This window comes from Pseudonaja textilis, chromosome 2, assembly GCF_049901715.1.
Source record: "Pseudonaja textilis isolate UNSWEBS1 chromosome 2, rPseTex1.2, whole genome shotgun sequence".
NCBI lineage: Eukaryota > Metazoa > Chordata > Lepidosauria > Squamata > Elapidae > Pseudonaja > Pseudonaja textilis.
The window spans coordinates 45,033,377-45,051,459 of NC_141991.1; the positions used below are offsets into that span (position 1 = coordinate 45,033,377).

The following is an 18,083-nucleotide window of genomic DNA, read 5'->3' on the forward strand; positions in this document are numbered from 1 at the left end:
CAGAAATCGAAGACAGCGTTTAAGGCAGGATAAATTATTTCACAACTGTATAATCCCATACTAGCCTAGAGGTTTTGCATTGTTTTATACAATTTTTGATGCAGAACTTAAAAAAAGATGTTGCTACTTTCACAAACACTCTGGTGGCTTAGAAGCTGTTTCTACAGACAACTCTTCTCTCAGTGCCTCATGTCTCGCCAGTGAAAGCTGAAAATGGACAATACTAGGGGTGACCATAAGAAGGACCCAAAAAGTCAAGACAACAGCTGTTTGATCAAATTCCTGCCCCCTTTTAGGGGCGGGACTTCAATTTTACAATCAATTCTGCCATCTTGGCTTTAGTGTCATGCACCACCATTGATGTATCTTGGACATTGGACTCAAACCATGCTTTATATGAAGTAGAACATGTGAATATGAAATATATTTATGAAAGCAGTTGAGTTTGGGAGGGGCTGATTGCTACATGGAATTCAATAAGCAAAGTGGGTTGTTAGAACCTGATACTATAGCTGTTAACCTCTTACCTGAGTTCCTTGAACCTTACCTGTCCTTTGATCAGTTTTTAGTTCAGTTCTCTCTAGACACGGGATTGAGTTTCTGGGCTTTATATTTGCTCATTAGACCTGAATAATTATCTGGAGCTCATGACTGTGGGACTAACTTACAAGCTTTTGATCTCAGCTGCCTGACTCTTACAGCTGAGTTTCTTGGGGACAGAATAGGATGCTTTGGGGCATCAAGAAGAGTCTTATCTGGTAACTCGTAAAATCTCACTCTGAGGCAAACTTTGCAGCAAAGGATTAAATTCATGCAGATTTCCCAAGCCTCAAGCTTACTGAATCTGTTAGACATGCTGCCAAGAAATGTGGGGAGTTGAAAACTAACACATATTGAAGACACCAAGCTGGGAAGGTTGTGATTGCATATGAATAAATTATATATACCTGAATATCTGGGAAGGAATAGGGTATGAATAGTTTCTTTGTGGTCAAGGCCCCTGTTTTCTGAAGACAAAAATCAATGGTGGGTATGTCTTCTGGTGATTTTTTTTTTCAACTCAACTGATTTTTGGAAAGAAAAATTTCCAAAGAAACTCAGGACACTGTCTGCTAAGCAGGATAATTCTCTGAAAACTGAACAGGATGGAACCAAATCTGATATGTAGAAGACGCTAGCAAAATAATGATTGAGCTAAAAAATGAGCAGGATTTGGCTGGAAATACAATTCCCTAGTGCACCACTATGGGAAATGCTAATTACTCAATTCTTCAGATCCTTGTGATCGTAAGACCCAGAACTCGCTGCTTTTAAGGGCTTGGGGGAAAAAATCCTGACTTTCTGCTTGTTTCCCCACTTCTTCCTTTTTTTTGGAAAGAAAGCCTTGAAGTAGCCACCCCAAGTTCTTCCTACTTTTTGTTTTCCCTCCTGGGACTTTAAGTAGCTAGAGGAGCACTGGACCACATCTAGTTTCCAATTATAAAAGGAAAATGCTGATAGCATCTCAGTCTAAGGGTGTGTTGGAGGATAATTTGTGTGGTGTGGAAGATCAGAGAGAGAAAATTTGTAGCTAAGGGAGTGGAGCATCTATAAGGATAAAGGACAGTTTAACAGGCAACTAGTTGTGGACTCTAGGATACCAATAGAAGACAGACTGAAACAGAAGCCTCGCCAGCCCAGCAGAGATACTGAGAGTCTACAGCAAAACATCATCTGGTCAAGCACCTTCTTCTCTTCCTCTCTCAGAACAGATTGAGACCATACAAAGCCAAGTTTGCAGTTCAGAACAAGAAGCTGAGAGCAACAGAAGCCAACTGACTTTTGAAGGTGGCTAAAGGCTTTCTTATAAGCTCGCATAACAAACCATAACAGAAATGTTCATAGGACTGTTTAGGAATTATATAAACACATATTTATAGACATTAGTATTTGTACTGGATCTAAAGCAGAACCAGAACTCGCAGTCCCCCAGTTACTATCTTGATGCCTTAACCATAACACCAAAGTCCTCACACAGAGTAATATAGCAGAGGTTTAATGTTAAGTGTTAAATGTTAGGAAATAAGCAAAGCTTTTCAACTTTTTGTATAATAAAAAATCTTCCTAGAAACACAGACTCACATATCTATCACAACTTTTTCTTTTGTCACTCTGATCCATTTTCTTGTCTTTGCTAGTGAAGAATCAGATTGTTCTTTGCAGGCTGAATGTATTGCTTGGAGTGAGCTTTATTACTTATTTTACACCATTTTTAGCTGACTCCATTACTAATGGATGCTGGGGGCGGGGGATACAACAAGTTCAAAGCAAGCAGCATGAAAAAAAACTTTTCCAAATTAAAAGTCAACAATACATGACAGTTCATCAAATGAACAGAACTAAACACTCAAATTAGATGGTTTGGGTCTGCTTACGAAATGCCAGCATGATTGAAGTCCTCCATACCTTTGGGGGAGGGTTCCCAAAGGAAGTGCGAAGAAGTCCTATTGCCTGATCCATGTCACAAGAACCTTAGAAGGAAGGGGGACTCTAAAGCCTCTCTTGATGAACAGAGTGGATGATCAGTTGCAGCAAGTGTTGACTAACAGATGACAGTGTCATAACAGAAAGGGTTCCAAGGCTGTGGAGCAGCATAGTGAACAGGGCTTGAAAAACAATATACAATATATATAAAAGCCACAGTGACACAGCGGTCAGAGTGCAGTACCCAGGCTACTTCTGCTGACTGTCAGCTGCCTGTAATTTGGCAGTTCGAATCTCACCAGGCTTAAGGTTGGCTCAGCCTTCCATCCCTCCAAGGTTGGTAAAATGAAGACCCAGATTGTTGGGGACACTAGGATGACTCTGTAAACTGCTTAGAGAGGGCTGTAACACACTGTGAAGTCATATATAAGTCTAAGTGCTATTGCTACTGACTTCAAAATAGGTATTATTCTAGTTTAACGCTGATGAGACTATTTTCAGATTTTCACTGGCTGTTCATATATCCACGCAAACTCAGACAAAACAGTTTTCAGCTGAGGAATTGAGGGTAGAATTTAGTCTAGATCCTCATAGGAAAGCTTCACAGGGGAGAAAGGAAAAGATGCAGATGTTTTGTCAAAGAGGAAATCTTAATCAGAGGAGAACTCTGTAAAAAGGGGATTAGAAACGAAGGTGATGGCTGGCAGCTAAAATGAATGAAATAGGCAGCAATGGAGGTTGATGAAGATGAACTGTTGGTTTTAGTCCACAGAAGGGATGGCCAATGATCCTAAAAATGGATTAGGCCATATTTGCACTACTGATGTCCCATTAATTCGTAAATCCACAAAGTATTCAAGGGCACAATCTGGGGAAAAAAGTTCTAATGAGGATTGATTCAGGGCCTAATCTACTCACCAGAGGATCCTTGATGGGACTGAAGATGATACAAAAAAAGAAAGATCAAAGGTTTTCTCTGTAAAAGGAACAAAAATTACATCAAAGCCAGCTGACAGTTTGTTTGATTGAACCAAAGAAAGAGGAAATCTTGCCAGAAGTTCCTGAAATACTTTGTTTTTAACCCTAGGATCCAGGAGAGTGGGTAGAGAAAGAATCAGAATAGTAAACACAAATGTTGAGCTCGTATCATAATCTCCACACATTGCATGCTTAGATCTGAGAGCTGAACGCTGGAGTTCAGAAAAAAAGAATATGATTTCATTGATACTTTTGAAGCACTGCTTTATCTGAAGCAGGGAATGCAGAACAATTAGATCACTATAAATTGCATTCGCACAGCTGGAGGCTAAAGAAATGAAATTGTCTTTATCACCTTTCTCATTGGTTTTTTGTTTGTATTTTATTTGTACTTTGAATACAAGAAAGGGGGACCGGGAGAAGACTTGGAATGCTGTTTTGTACTGACTTTTCCAATCAAATCTTTCAAACTCCTTGCTGGATCGCACAAGATTTGTTTTTTTATTTATTTATTTTTGTCAATTGCTTACAAAATAATAGGTATAAGTAAAAACATAGTTAGGAATACATGGATACATATAAGAAAAATAAAAAATAAAGAAACATTAGGACAGGGACAATAGGCACGTTGTTGCGCTTATGCACGCCCCCTACAGACCTCTTAGGAAAGGGATGAGGTCAATAGTAAATAGTCTAAGGTTAAAGTTTTTGGGGTTTGAGGAAGAAACCACAGAGTCAGGTAGAGTATTCCAGACATTGATTATTTGATTGATTGATTGGGAATCACATGGAAATCAACTAAGAGTCACATGAGGTCCTAAGGCCACAGGTGGCTCATTCCTGAACTAAATGCTGGTGTGGAACTCATTATGGTTTTCTCATTATCACAGAATTCTTCCTTTTTTCTTCTCTGTATCTTGTATCAGTCCCAGAAAGGTAGTGAAACTTCAGAGCATCCCTCATATTGTACCTGATTTTTGCTGACTGACATGGCCATGTTCAATTTGTTTTCTTTCAGTGCAGAACTGTTTTGACATTTTTTTTAAAGTGTATGACACGTGTTACCCAGGGATCACCGAGGTGGCTGGCTGCCTCTATGAAAGGATTTTTTTCGGGCGGTTTTATCTTTTACCTGTGGGATGCCTGAATGCCGGTAGGCTCCTTTTTTGTCCCTACGCAGTTTATTCGCTCATGGGCCTCAGTGGTGCACAGGCCCAGCATCTTACCACATGAGCCACTGCCTGAACAAGGAGAGATTTAACCTGGAAATAAGGGGAAACTTTCTGACAGTGACAACAACCAACCAATGGAATAGCTTGCCCTTGGAAGAGACTTTGAAGAAGAGATTGGACTCCCATCTGTCAGAAATGGTGTAGGGCAGGGGTGTCAAACTCGTTTTCACCAAGGGCCATGTCAGCGTAACGGTTGCCCTCAAAGGGCCACATGTAACTGTATGACAGTATAAATGTAATCAAATGTAACTACTCCTAAATGTTAATTAACTCTGAATTTATTATTTATTCAAATTACAAATATTACATATGCATTTGCATAAATGTAAAAAAAAGGTTGCTAGTAGCTCTGTTAATATAACATAAAAAATGTACTTTGTCAAGTTAAGAAACCCACATTACTCCATCAATCAATGATCAATCTATCCAAGTGAATAATAATAGAAAAACATCATCCAACATCAGTTATGACAATAACTTTGTTCAAATCCTTTTTGTCACAGCTAGGAGGGGCAGAATAACAGAATAAGTACAACCAACAATTGTCAGCTGTTAAGAACATATGTGACAGATGTAGCATTTCACAAAAACAAATGGCTGCATATAGCCTTGCAGATTTGTCTGCATAAACATATAAATCTATAAACACTAACTGCATTACTACACATATAAAGTTATATTTGTAAATAACTTAAAATAACAAAATCAGGGTTGTCTCAATTCACAACTATATTGTCTCAAGTTTTTAGGTGAAGTTCATGAGAAGATGCTGACTGTCCTGGAACACACAGAGTGGATCTCCTCTCCTCCATCATAATCCATTGATCATGTTCTAAAAATAACAAAATGTCAGCACAATCATTAAATTGCACAGTTTAACTATTCTTCTTTTTGATTGCGATACATTTTATTATATAGTAATTAGGTTTTAAAAATGCTTACTTATGCATTTTCTGGCTGGATCTTTGATACCGTTTTTCCGTAGCCAGTGTGTCAATGTCTGCTTTTAGGTCTTGTGCTGAAGCAATCCATAGAACAGCGTGGAGGTTCTCATCAGTGATACGTGATCTATGTTTGTTTTTGTTTAGATTCATTGTTGAAAACATCTGTTCACACAGATAGGTGCTCCCAAACATAGACAGAACACGGGCTGCATGACGTCAAAGCTGTGGCATTGAACCAGAGGGTATTTTACGGTAAAAGTCCTGGATCGCAACATCTTTGAACTTTGCTTTCAGGCTACGATTGCTTTGAAGCTCGATTAACTCCACCTGAAGGTGCTGGGGTGCAGTGCAGTCGTCGGTGGTGAAAGGATCGGCAAAGATGGCAAAGTCTGAGTGCTACGCTTTAAAGTCAGAGAAGCGCTGATCAAACTCATTTATTAATCGGCTCACTTCGGTAGCCAACTGAGCACATGAAAAAACACCAGGAAATAAGGCTGAAATGCTTTGGCAAACAGGAAAGTGAGCAAGATTGTCCTGTTTGACTTGGCACATCCACAGATCAAGTTTACGCTGGAAAGCCATGATCATGTCGGACATCTGCGTAATGACTTGTCGATGTCCCTGCAGCTTCTGATTCAGTTGGGCGAGATGCTCGGTTATGTCACATAACATAGCAAAGTCACACAGCTAGTTGGGATCTGACAGTTCAGACATGAATTTTCCTTTACTTAGCATGAAAAGAGCAACATCTTCCCTAAGTTCAAAAAATCATTTGAGGAGTTTACTCCTACTCAGCCACTGTACTTCTGTATGGTACGGCACATCTCCATGCTCTGAGCCCATCTCCTGCAAGAACAGCTGGAACTGACGGTGATTCAGGCCACGCGCTTGAATGAAGTTCACAGTTTTCATGACCGTGGTCACTACATGATCCATCCCCAGCACCTTCCCACACAACGTTTCTTGATGAATGATGCAATGATACGTTACCAGAGGCGTCTGACAATTACTTTTCAGCATTTTGTCTTTTATTAGTGCAACCAAGCCCGCTTTTCCTCCACACATTGCGGGTGCACCGTCTGTAGTTAATCCCACCAACTTTTCCCAAGGCAATGCATTTTTACTCATGGACTTCTCCACCATATCAAAAATGTCCTGTCCCGTTGTGGTCCCATGCACGGCAGCTACATCCAACAGCTCCTCAGTGACAGAGAGGTCCTACTTCATGCCTCGAATAAAAATGGATAGATGTGCTGTATCTCTGTTGTCTGTGCTTTCATCAAGAGCTAATGAAAAAGCTATGTAGCTACATGTCTCTTGGGCCAGCTGTGTCGACAGGTTTCCTGCTTAGTTCTGTAACTCGGTCCACAATGGTGTTCCTTGATAAACTGACATTTTTAAAAGTCTGTATCTGGTCGGGGCACACCTGCTCACAGACCTTCAGCATGCACTGCTTCAAAAACATGCCCTCTGAAAAACACTTTGAAGCTTGGTCGATTTCTTCTGCAATGATGAAGCTAGCTTTCACTGCCACAGTGTTTTTGGTTGTGGCTTTCGTGAACACATTCTGCTGCAATTGTAATTTGCTTTTTAATTCTTCAACAATCTGTCATTTTTCTGAAAGGCTAACTTTGGCATACTTAACTCCATGTTTGGTTTCAAAATGCCGATGTAGATTGTACTCTTTGACAACCGATAATGCCTCGTAACATAAAAGACATACTGGTTTCTCTCCTTGAAGCACAAACATGTATTCACCTTCCCATCTTTCTTGAAACATCCTTCCATCTGCATCACCTTTCCTCTTCCTGGACATTTTGGGATCGTTTGTAATTCCACATAATTCAACTTGCAGAATATAACATTGATGCGGATACACTGCAACCTAGTGGCGGGATTTCGACAATTTGCTGGTAACATAATTAGTATGCATTCTGGGAAATGTAGTTTGTGGTCAATGCTCTCATTTGCTTTATTTATTTAAAGACAATCGGAACTTTGTAGCTCTCGCGGGCCACATAAAATGACATGGCGGGTCACATTTGGTCCGCGAGCCTTAAGTTTGACACCTGTGGTGTAGGGTCTCCTGCTTGGGCGCGGGATTGAACTAGATGATCTACAAGATCCCTTCCAACTCTGATTGTCTGTTAGCTGTTATCTGCGGCCCCATGCTTTGACATTGCCATCTTCTCACAGAACGTTTATTGAATTTCCAATTCTGCCAGCACATAATAAATACTGTTAGTTTAGCCTAAGCATTGTAAATAAATAAATAAATGAATAAATGAATAAATAAATAAATAAATAAATAAATAAATAAATAAATCTAGTCTACAAACTTTTTTATCTAAATACTAACCAAGTTTCATCCTGTTTAGTTTTTTCAAGATCATTCAAAGTCAGATAGGTATTACCACCTGCTCGGACATAATAAATATTCTTGTTTACATTTTCCCTGTGTGGCTTCTGTGTTTACAGACATTTCAACAAATGAGTAGATTCGTATCAGCCTTTATCATGATCTGCATAATCAGCATGAATACAATAAGAGCATCAGAAGATGGTCAGGTGCTGTGTTTCTTTCCTGTGTCCTCCTCTCCTTTTATACTTCAACAGAGTTAAGGATAGTATAATTCAGTGTTCTCCTACATTTCCAGGAACAATGGATAAAGTTCAGTCTGTTTTGATAGTGAAATCCCCTCTTACGGTTCTATTGTGCTTTCTTTTAAATCAGCCCAAAAAACAGTAAGGGCAATTTTGATAATGAGAAAATAACAATATCTCAAAATTCAGTCAATGTAAAAGTTAATATTTATGCTTAATAAAGCAAATAAGTGAAAGTAATGAATCACCAGTTTTAGTCATTTAGCTGCTATTGTGCACAGCAAGAGCCCCATCAGTTTAAAAAGGGGAAAACAATAGAATTTTATTCAGCATAATAGGACATTGCAAACAGTTGATAAAACAAACCAGGTGCGCTGTCCTTGAAATCACCGTCTAAATGTATTCATTGCAGATGTACTTCTATCCTCACATTCCAAATGCATTTTATACTCTTTTATGTATAATTCATACATGTATAATATTAGCAACTCTTCTAATATTATGTTAATCCATGTAATATTGCCACTCACTTGTTTCTTAGATTAATTAAAAACAGTTCCAATCTGAATTTACTGATAGAACAACCGAGGATGCATCTTTACTCATGGTTAAGCGAACCAGGGTTTAGTCAATTAGCCCAATTTTCTGGGTTCATATAGCATATTAAAACATAGACTCATTCCACTGGCTGGGTTTACATGCTACTAGGCTAAAAAGTTGTTAAGCATATTGTGAAAATTAGTTTTCTAATCTTATCACATTCCCATAATCAAATCAGGATAATTTTCTTCCACAGATCTTCAGAGATTCCTAGCTCCTCCCCACAGTATCTCTTTCCTGGGTGGATCCATTCTGCAGGAATTGTTTGTGAGCTGCTCATGTATCAAGAGAGGAAAGGGGATGCCTTCCACATCATATATTGATCTTAGTAGACATGTTGATTCCCTGCCCCTGTCTCTGATAATGAATATTTATAAAAGCATAGTTACAGAATCACCGTCTTCTTCCTCAATCTTCCCAATGCAAAGAGTAGCTTCAGATAAGACTGTTTTGTTAAAACTGTCATTCAGAGAAGGAATTAAATGCCCTGTTTCTAGCCCTACAGGAACTTCCCCAAAATAGGTACATCCAGGAAGATCCATTCCCTGGAAGGAAAGTAATTAGCCTTTTCTTTCCTGCAGCCAAAAGATGGGAGGGAATAGCAGTAGGAAAATTATCCTATGGGAAGACAAGGGTCCTCTGCAAACTTGTAATTGATTACTATAGTGCAGGGCTATCAAACTCACGGCCCACAGGCCGAATGTGTCATGCGCTGGCCACGCCCACGCCCGATTTAGCGAAGGGGAAAAAGTTGTGATACATCATGTGACAATGTCATGATGATGCAAGTTTGACACCCCTGCTATAGTGTATTTAGCCAGATATGACTTTCTTAAACCAGTCTAGAGTTTAGATCAGTGGTTCCCAAAGTGGGTGGTACCGCCCTCTGAGGGGTGATGGGATAACTTAGGGGGGCATTAAGAGGCAAGGAGGGTGGCAGAGGGGTGCTAAGAGGCAAGGGGGGTGGCAGAGGGGTGCTAAGAGGCAAGGGGGGTGGTGGCAGAGGAGTGCTGGAGGTGGGGTGAGTGCTATTCAGCTTCTCCCCACCCCACTTGCCTGGCTTGCTGGTGGCCAAGAGGAAGGTGACCCAGGGCTGACCCATTGCTGCTTGGGTCCTGTCTGGATTCTCCACAGCTGCTGGGCTTTGTTGCTAGGGGTGGGGATTGGGCCTTGCCTACTAGGGGCGCCCCTTGCCTGCCGCCCCTTCCCTCTACCGCCCACCAGCCTGTGTGCTTTGGCTGAATGTGGGCTGCTGCTGTGAGAATGATGTGAGTCAAGCCTTGCAGAGCAGATCTTCCACTCATGGAGCTTACATAGCAGTGGCCTGCACTCAGCTAAAATGCTTGGAGGGGTGGCTGGCAGAGGGGGATGCAGGTGGCGTAAACCTCATGCTTCCTGGTTGCCTCCTGCACTCCCCCTCAACAGCCGTGAGCCATGAGTCCCAGCAGCTGATGAGATGTGGGTTGGTGGGGAGCCGAGTAGTGACAGGTCTGCCCTGACTGGCTCACTTTTCCCTCTGCCACCAGCCACGGGAGTAAGGTAAGTTTGTAGGCAGTCGGGAAAGCCCAAAACACTTCGGTGGGTGAGGCTGCAGCCTCACTTAAAGTTCCCAGCCCTTTCCCAAAAGAGGGAGGGCTGGAAGTCCTGCCCACAGCCACTTTGTTGGACCCAGAAGCCTTGCCTGCCGGCTTTTCCAGGTAATGTGGGATTGGGCATGAATGGACAATCGTGCCCGATCCCTGGGACTCTGGAATACTGTCACAAGCGATGCTGCCGGGTGACTACCTTGTTGGAAGTCTGTTTGTGTGTGTGTGTGTGTGTGTGTGTGTGTTTCAGGTGGGTCTCCTAGCTTAGGAGGAGAGAACAAAGGAGGAAGGGAAGGGATAGAGAGAGAGAAAAAGAGAGAGGGAAAGAGAAAGAGAGAGAGAGGAAGAGACAAGAAAGTAAGGAAAGAAAAGGGAAAGAAAGAAAAAGGGAGAGAGAAAGGAAGAGAAAGGAAGAAAAGGGATAGACAAAGAAAGAGGGGGATGGAAGGAAGGGACAGAAAGAAAGAGAAAGAAAAAAGAGAGAGGGAGGGAGGAGAAAGTGAATGGGATATATGGAGGGAGTGATGCAGAGAAAGAAAAAGAGGAGAGAGAGAGAAGGAAGAGACAAGAAAGAAAAGAAACAGAAAAGGGAAAGAAAGAAAAAGGGAGAGAGAAAGGAAGAGAAAGGAAGCAAAGAGATAGACAAAGAAAAAGTGGGGAATGGAAGGAAGGGACAGAAAGAGAAAGAAAGAAAGAAAATAGGAAGAAAGAAAGGGAGGGAGGGAGGGAGGAGAAAGTGAATGAGATTTCTAGTCCAACCACCTGCTCCAGCAGGATTAGAAGGGTGTTGTGTGTGTGTGTGTGTGTGTGTGTTTCAGGTGGGTACACGTGCATGGCTGTCAAAACTTCCAAAACAGGTCAAGTAGTTCTGGGGAGGTCAGCCATAAATTAGAACACTTGCTAAGCAACCGCCCATTAAGCGAGGACCACGTGTATTTGGTTTGCCAGTCACATGGCCACCTGGCCACACCCACCCAGTCACATGACCACCAAACCATGCCAACCCAGTCATGTGATCACCAAGCTACACCAACAAATTAGACCACACCCACATTAAGAAATTTGAATCCCACTCCGGGTAGGGGGCAGTGAGGATGAGTTTGTAGCACCAGGGCGGGCAGTAAACTGAAAAAGTTTGGGAACCACTGGTTTAGATGGTATGAATACAGAACAGGAGTACTTTATTTGTTTAAAAGATTTATATGGTCCATCTTAAGCAGCTCTGGGTGGCTCACAATAACAAGTTTAAACTATACAAGTGGAAACTACTGCCAAGGTTCAAGCAGTAACTTGGTAAAAATTATAGCCATTAATACAACATTAGTAGTGAAAACGCAGCTGTAAAAGGTAATAGAGAGCAAAATAAACACTGATCAGGGACAGTCCAGTTTCAATGAACTGTTGAAGTTAGCCTGCAACAAACTGAAGTCAACTGTCCTAAAGAGACAGAAGCACTGAAGATGACATAAGGTGGGAAGTGTCTTTTAGACATAGAGCAGAAAAATGCTTTGTTAAGTTGCTTTGATGATCGATGGAGGAGTAATAAAGGGCAACATTCTGCCCTGTGGAAAAAACTGCCTTCTCATTCTAGTGATGGAGCAACTGGATTGTTTATATAAGCCATGAAATAACTCTCCCATTTTAAGATTAGTTAAGAGGGGGGATACTGAGTACATAGTGAGTAATAATATTGCCTCTGCTCATTTAAATTAAATTTAAATAAAAGAAATTTGAGTTCTTTGGACTTTATGCATTTTGTTGTTCTGGTTTGTTTGTCCATTTTTGGGGAGTGCGATGAATTCCCCATATAATTGCAAAACTTTGGCTCAAGCCTTATGCAGACAGCATGGCATTTGGCCAACTGTATCTTATGCCACAGATGCCTGAGTGTTCAACAGTGCACATCTGCAGCAGGAATTGAAAGTTCTTTCCCTTCCTTTTTCCACCCACTGGTCAAAATCCTTGTCTCTAAGAGCTGTGAGTAGTTCCTCCTCTCTGGCTTAATTTCTGCGTTGAAATGATTTTTGATGGCTGCTCTGTTTCCTTTCCTCCCTGCTTTTGAATCGTTTTGTGACTGCCCTGTGGCAGATATTGCTGTGCATGTGTTTTTCAGATAGTTAATGGAACCATCTAGGGGTGGGATTCAAGTTTTGTAACAACTGGTTCTGTACGCATGGCTAGGTGGGTGTGGCCATGTGACTGGGTGGGTGTGGCTCCCCCCTTTTTTTTGGCACCAGTGCTGCGCCTCCCTCCATTTTTTTGCCTTCTTGGGCCTCAGGGAAGCCTCCTGGGTGAAGCAGTAAGTAAGCGAAGGGAATCCTGGCACAGCTGATCATAGGAGCAGCTGATCATTGGGAGGGGGAAAAATACCTTAAGGAATGACTGGGCAGGAAAGAACGCAGTCAGCAATGTCGGGCATGTGTGCAATGTTGCGCATATGCGATAAGGACTGACTGGGCAGAGAGGGGAGGGGCCAGCCAGGGGCACAATTTGCCGGGTTCTCTGAACTGTGAAGAATCAAAACAACTAGTTCTATAGAACCTGTCCAAACTGGTAGAATCCCACCCCTGGAACCATCCTATGGGAGTGATGGTGAAGGGAGGAGATTTAGTGGCAGAAAAATGACCACTGCCAGCCATGCCAGCAGATGCAGTGTGCTCTTTTCTCTCTCTGCCCAAGTCAGCCTTATAAGCATGTCTTCCTACCTGACCTGAATAAATAGGAATGTCATGCATTTTCATTTGTTGGTTGGCTGGTTTCCTAAAGACATATCAGATGATAGGGATTTTGCTTCTATTGGCTGCGAGGCATTCTTCAACCCACAAATATGTCTCTATTTTTAACTCATTTTTTCATCATGAATCTGGGAATCTCTGGGCACCTGGATCTTCCTGTACACCTGAAGATGAAGAAATCCATAGTGAGACTATAAACTCAGTAGGATCCAGCATTCCTCATTCCAGAAATTGTAGACTAATGCCCACAGTTTGTAATTTTTAACCCATTAGCTTTCCAGTGTTTGAGTGGCGTAGTGACTCAGTGGTTAAGACACTTGTCTTCATCTTGGAAGATTGAGTGTTCAGTCCTAGGTAGCAGCAGATGTTTCTTTCCTAGGGCACAAAGAAAAAATATCTGCTGTGAATTCCACATGGTGTGAGGAAGGGTATCTGACCAGCTCAGCTCCATACAGTCCCGATTCAACCGCAAATTAAGGGATTACAGGGTGATAAAAAGCTACCCAGTGTTTGTTCAGCTAAGGCAGTGCATACACATTTAAAATAATTGCCACTCTTTGTCCTGGAATATGATTTCTAAATATCTGGCATGAAATGGCAGAGTCGTTTGCATCTATTCTTAAATGTTATCTTTTTTTTTTGCTATACAAGGATGCAATATTCAACAGATAAACAAAACTAAGGAAGCAGCTGATGCTTTTATATTGCAGCACTCAGTCCAACAGCTGACTACCCAGGGCCAAGTAATGCAGCAGAGCTGAAAGCTTGTTCAAAAAGTGACTTTTGTTGTTGTTGTTGATGATCTCAAAGCTGCCAGTGAATAAATATGCTGAAAACAGCAACCTGTATATTTATTTCAAAAAATGTCTCCCAATGATTAAAATGATGAAGCAGAGGCTGTTTAGGAATGACCCAAACACATATAACTGTAATTCAAGTGTTCCTTTCCATCTATTGTTGAGCTATATTTTATAATCAGGGATAGTGGAACATTGTGAAGTGGAGATTTCCATGGGTAGAAGAAGAAGAAGACATAATTTTTGGTGCTTCCCAGCTCTGCCCAGTGTGCTGGGAAATCTGGAGGATTTAACTTGTAATGGGAAAGAACAAATAAGGAAAATTGTCACCCCACCCTTTTAATCATGGTGGTGAGATATTGCAGGATCCCCAGGTCCTTCTGCTAATGAAAAGTTCCTCTGTTGTCAGAGGGACAACAATGGACTTGCTCTTTTATTTCTTTATTGCAGCACATCTCTCCCACTATCATTCAACCCTTAGTTCTGTCCCATTTGGAGATGGAAATGAAAAGGAACTGGAGTACCAGCAACTTGACCATATTTTTCTGCTTTTTAGTCACTTTTGATAGAATCACCATTGCAAGTTAATTGTTCAGTAGGTTACATCTCCAATATGCAATTTTGTCCCAGGCTTCCTACATAAGCCTGTTTTTAGTCCTCTAGAGAAATATGTATCTGTACCATCTTTAAATTAGGGATGCTGTGGCTCAGTGGCTAAGACGCTGAGCTTGTTGATCAGAGGGGTTGGCAGTTTGGTAGTTCGAATCCCTAGCACTGCATAACACAGTGAGCTCCCATTACTTGTCCCAGCTTCTGCCAACCTAGCAGTTCGAAAGCATATAAAAATGCAAGTAGATAAATAGGGACCACTTTGGTGGGAAGGTGTGTTCTGTGTGCCTTTGGCATTTAGTCATGCTGGCCACATGGCCACAGATATGTCTTCAGACAGTGCTGGCTCTTTGGCTTTGTAACGGAAATGATCACTGCCCCCTAGAGCCATAAATGACTAGCACGTATGTGCAAGGGGAACCTTTACCTTTACCTTTTACCATCTTTAAAATAGAATTCATAAGGACTTGCTGCAGCAGGTGGATTAAATTTTTTAAACTCCAAAATATAATCCATATTTTTAAATTATTTTATATTTTTTATTCTGCCTTTATTATTTTATAAATAACTCAAGGCAGGAAACATACTTAATACTCCTTCCTCCACCTATTTTTCCCACAACAACCTTGAGCAGTGAATTGGATACAGAGAGAATGACTGTGTCAGACCTGCCCCAGTCTGATCTCCTAGGAAAGTAAAACTCTCAACTCCATTTGATTGAAGTGAAAAGACACTTTTACTAATAGATGATGATTGCAGTAGGGTCAAACAGAATCTGAAGTTCTTGTGCATCAATTCAAAACCAATCCTATTGTTTCCTCAGCCCTCCCTCCATAATCCATCCATGGGCAACTAATCTGGCACCACTGAGAAGTTTTGGGAAGTGCTGAGATATTTACGTTGGTGAAATTCCACTCTCAGAGAATGCAGCCTTGAAGATGCTGGCACAGACCGGATTTCAAAATGCCCTATTCTTCCTCAACTGTCAATCCACCCTAACAATTTCCCTTCATAAAAGTATACAGCTTTATTGCCCATTTGTTCCCCATTCCCTTCCCTGGTTGATAGCAGAACACCAGTGAGACGCCAAGCTGAACATGGTGGATCTAACAACTTGCCCAAACTCATTCAGCCAGTTTTTAGGACCTGAACTCACAGTTCCCTGGAACTATCCTGGTGCCTTTACCACTGGACCAAACTGGCTCTCTAATGTGTTTTAAGAACTGACATTTCTCAACATCAGTTGGAATTTGATCACATTTTGCATTTAGATACTGAAGCCTGCTTAATTTTTTTTAATACTCAGCTTTCAAAATTGATATTTCCTAAATAGGTTTTTACTAATAAAAATTGATATTTCTTAAATCGGTTTTGCTACATCACCTTCCCATATTCTCTTTACATATATTCAACTCATCAGCCTCCTTTTTCATACACATTTTGTTTAAAATTTAACCCCTTTAGCATTTTATCCTTGCAACAAATTTTAAATCTGTTTCTAGTCTTATTTATTTCAAAACAAAAGAAACCTGTCTTGTATATTTGCTGCCAAAGGTTTATAAAATAAGGGAGATTTTTCTCTTCCTCACAAGCCAAGGTTAATCAACTCTGCTTCTAATTTTCTAACTCTTCCATTCCTAATCTCCTAAATTCTTCTGGCCCAAATAAGATAAATTCTGCAAAACTGCACTTATGCTGCCAAGAGAACAGATTATGAAAAAAGGTACAGAGGTGTGAATATGCATTATTGATGTTAAAGCACAGGGAATTTTAACGAGTAGAGAATGGACTATTCAGCATGGGAAATCTTACTCTACGAGGATAAAAATCCTTCCAGATTCATAGACATATCCTGAGGCTATTTAACCTAAATTTGACAGGAGGATGTCAATGCATCATCTTCTATTTGGGTTTCTTGATGAGTCAGACTCAGAGAGTCAGTGGCAGAGGATGCAGCTTGCTGAAATCCCCTCTTTCCATCCCTTGCAGGGACATTAAAAAAAGGTAGTCTTGCATTTTCCCTAATGTGAGAACAGCAGAACTTTCATATTGGAAAGCATATGGGATAAGACATAAATTTCATTCATGAAGACCAATCTAAACATTTCCCATATAAATAAATATGAAACTCAGTGGAACAAGTTGCCTCCAGAAGTTGTGAAAGCTCCAATACTAGAGGTTTTTAAGAAGAGATTGGACAACTATTTGTCTGAAATGCTGTAAGGTTTCCTGGCTGGGCTAAAAGACCCCCCAAGGTCCCTTCCAACTCTGATATTATGTTAACTGTGGGGGTGGGGGGAAATTTACCAGTCTGGGATACAATGTCCTTGGTACAATACTTTGCAATTTTTTAAAAAAAAATTGCTCTGCCTGGCAACTGTTGGGGTCTAGATGGGATGAAGCAATCAAGCTAGGTAATAAGGTGTTGCTGTTTGTGCATTAAGTCTGTCAGCTTCAGTACTGATGTTTGATGGGGAATACTATATTAAGGGCCTTCCAGGAATAGATGGTGTTTAAGTAGATGAAGGCCATGGCCGGATGGCTTTTGACCAGCTTCATTCAGTGCACTAATTGTGCCCCTACCTGGACCAGGAAGACCTTGTCACTATAACTCATATTCTCATCATCAGTCATCTTGATTACCAAAATATGCTTTACAAAGGGTTGTCTATGGAGATTCTCAGTCATCCAGGTCTTGATTGTTCCAAAGGTGCTTTTTTTTCAAGAGGCAACTGGACTTTCTGGTTTTTCTCTGAAGACATTTAGCTTCTCGTTCAAGAAGCTTCTCATCAATCTTCAAGTACAACATAGTCCTTTCAATAGTTCTAAGAAGGCTCCACATCCATTTGCACCACTCAGGTGACCCTGATGACACAGATAAACCTCCAGGTGACCTTAACGACCTGCTAAAAGCATGCAAATGAACAGCAGTCTACAAGGAGTAAAACTCCTTCCATTCCCCACCATCGAGTCAGAGCTAAAGAAGCTTCTTGGATGAGAAGCGAAACGTCTTCAAAGAAAAAACAGAAAGGCCAGTTGCCTCTTAAAAAAATAAGCACCTTTGGGATTTACAAAGGGTTGCCTCTGATGATTATGCAGAAGTTCCAATTGTGGAAAATTCAGCAGCCACTTTGCTATCTAGCTGTTTGCAATAACAATACATTACAATTGTGCTTCAGATTCTGATTGGCTTCCGTGTGTAGTTTTAAAATGTGGACTTTTGACCTATAAGGCCTTATGTGGCTTGACACCTGGATACCTGCAGGACCTCATTCTTGGATCATACTCTACACTGTTGTGCCAGAGAAACATGCTGGCTGTTCTTCATTTCACGATGTGAGACGGCTAAGGTACAATGACTTGCCCATAGGAATAGCCCTTAAACTTGCTCAGCCTTGATTTTATTTAAAAAGATGCTGGAGAGGGTTCAAGCTCTACTGCAAAGTATTTATGGATGCCATACGTACTGATGATAGATTTTTGTTGGAGTTTGACAATTATTTAATTTGAATGGATGAAGAACGCTTCATTTTTT

At 41.0% G+C, this 18,083-nt stretch overlaps 1 pseudogene across 1 annotated transcript; it reads right to left on the reverse strand.

Annotated features, from left to right (window-relative positions):
• Positions 1-5,341: 5,341 nt before the first annotated feature.
• Positions 5,342-7,468, reverse strand: LOC113449688 (general transcription factor II-I repeat domain-containing protein 2B-like; annotated as a pseudogene). Its single transcript, XR_015741402.1, has 2 exons — positions 5,616-7,468; positions 5,342-5,505 (listed from the first exon to the last, which is right to left on the reverse strand). The product of XR_015741402.1 is annotated as a general transcription factor II-I repeat domain-containing protein 2B-like (transcript).
• Between the last annotated feature and the right edge of the window lie 10,615 nt (positions 7,469-18,083).